This window comes from Aedes albopictus, chromosome 2 (genome assembly GCF_035046485.1).
Source record: "Aedes albopictus strain Foshan chromosome 2, AalbF5, whole genome shotgun sequence".
In the NCBI taxonomy this organism is placed as follows: domain Eukaryota; kingdom Metazoa; phylum Arthropoda; class Insecta; order Diptera; family Culicidae; genus Aedes; species Aedes albopictus.
Window position 1 is genome coordinate 12,200,326 of NC_085137.1, and position 2,676 is coordinate 12,203,001.

The following is a 2,676-nucleotide window of genomic DNA, read 5'->3' on the forward strand; positions in this document are numbered from 1 at the left end:
ATTCTTGGTAGCATAGATGAAAGGGAAACATTCTTGAGGCAACGGATAAGCTTTAGACGACGGTGAGAGCTTCGACAATGGTGATGTAGCTTTGATGATGATGACGAGGGCTTCAAGAGGTGATGGGGTGGGAGTGGTCAGAGCAGTTGCGTTTTGGAAGAAATACTCAGTTTCCTCGATTCGTTAGCAAGTCTAAAATGCCGAAGGAACCGAAGTCTTCACAAAAGCTAGCATGGGAGGGTTATCGGTGAGCAGGCGTACCAATCGAAATTTCAGGTCTAATGAATTGTCTTGCGATGATAGCCCGAGCGTGACTTTTCTCGCGTGGATACACCTGTCCGCTGGATAGACCACCAATGATCACTAGCCTTTCAGAAAATCCCGTGTACTTCGGCTCAACGTGGTTTTTATACCCCGCTCACTCTATATTCTCCACCTGGATTTTCGTGATGAGAATCACTCATCTGTTTTTTTTTTTTTAATTCCTCCCAAACTATTTTCAGAATGAAATTAGCCACTCAACTAGCTCCGTACACCCAGATTTGCGCTTCGCTGGCGTACCCCGAGAAATTCCATTTAAATTTAACCATTGTAGTAAATTAACTCTGAGTTCAAACACATTTCCAGAGAGATCAGTACCAGATCAAGACTTAAACTTTGATATATCGCTTCTAGAGCAGGAGACATCCTACTGCCGATCATCAGACCTCAGTGAAATTAGATGGCAACGACTGCAGTACCGCACTGCATCACTACAAAATCTCCAGCACTAAATAACCCTACATCGTGGTCGTGTTGATGGACAGTCCGAATATTTTCCCATTATCGTAACGGATTTAGCCTCAAAAGGCAGTGCCAGAATGGGACTGGACAGTTGCCGGCTTTGTTTGGTGTGCTCAATACTCATTCGATTTTGCTGGGAAACGGATTGTAACGCAAAACACAACCCTCCCACGCAAACTTTTGTGAAGGCCTTCTGGACCTGCTACGGAATCGAGGGAATTGAGTATTCCTCCCGAAACGCAACTTCTCAGACCGCTCCCATCCTATCATCTCTTGAAACCCTCGTCATCATCATCAAAGCTACATTACCATTGTCGAAGCCATCACCGCCATCTGACCCTATCCGTTGCCTCCAAGGGATCTGGGAGGTTGCCATTCGCAAAAGACCAGTAGCTCATGGGTTTTCCTTTTGTTCAAATTTGGGATTGGGCTTCGAGAGTCCGAGATCCAAAAGAGGTCTTTATGATTTACGTCCCTTACCTAAAATAAAGAATAAATTATTTATTAAAAACGAAAATGTTTGAACAAATCTATCCAAATTATTTAAAGCAGTTGCATTTTTCATCACTTGACAGCTGTTTTTTTTTCATGATTTCTAAGATTGCTGAGATTTTGTATCATAATTTCAGTTCAGCTGGGGCACAAGTGCTGTCAAATTTTTTTATAGCAGGCGCCATTATGGTTAGCGTGGAAAGCTGGATATTCAATATTTGTAAAATCTAATTGCAAAAATCTATAGAAGCTGACACATACTATCAATATGGAAAATTCTCTCAGTGTAGCGATTTATGACCAAAAAGTTCAACCATACTTGCATCTATGAAGTTCTATAAATCTGAAAAAAAAAATATAGCGGCTCAGAAAAAGGTGTTGAAAATTAAAAATAATTAATTTTTACTAAATTAAAAACCCAATCGATGATATTCTTGGAGAAATATCCGGAGGAATTCTCATAGGATTTTCTAGGGGAATCCTTGGGGTAATTCCAGGAAGATTATCTAAAGGAGTTTCTGGATGAATCCAAGGCTGGAACATCTGAATCTGAGTCTGAATCTTAGTGTGTGGAGGAATTCCTTGAAGAATTCTTAAAGGAATATCCGGAAGAATTTATGGAGGAATTCTCGGAGGATTTTCTGGAGGAATCCTCGGAGAAATTCCAGGAAGATTTTATGATGGAATTTCTGGAGGAATTCTCGGAGTAATCCTTTGAGGAATTCCTGGAGGATTTCAAGTTGTTTAGTGAATAAAATATTGCTATTTTCTATATCCTAATCGAAAGAGCTCATGTTTCTGAGTATAACGTGATTTTATTGGATTCCAATACCTTTGTTTTTATGGTTAAATTAACAAAACAGTTTTAAATTTCGTGGATAGAATGACAGTTCAATCGATAAAGTGACAGTTCGACCCGAACAAAAAATTTCTCTCATACAAACTCGAGGGGCGAATCACTAGCGCATTTTCGATTCAGCTTTGCGTATTGACATACGCATTGGCGCATTTTGTTACGCATTAGCGTATTAAGGTACGCATTTCTAAAATTGAACAACACCTGTCAAAATTTTACAGCATGCACTTTTCAACGCATTGATAAAATTGTTCGTATTTTTATACGCATTGACAAAAAAAACTTGCATTTTTCTACGCATTGATAGAAAACACGCATTTTTCAACGCATTGATAGAAAACACGCATTTTTATGCGCATTGGGGGAATGCTCGCATTTTTATACGCATTGATAAATAACACGCATTTTCCTACGCATTAGCGTATTTTTCAACAAATTATGTATTAAAACTCCAAAAATTCGTCATGCATTCCTGTGCATTTTTCAAAGCATTGGATATTTTGGCGCATTTTTCAACGCATTACATTTTCAAATGCATTTTTCAA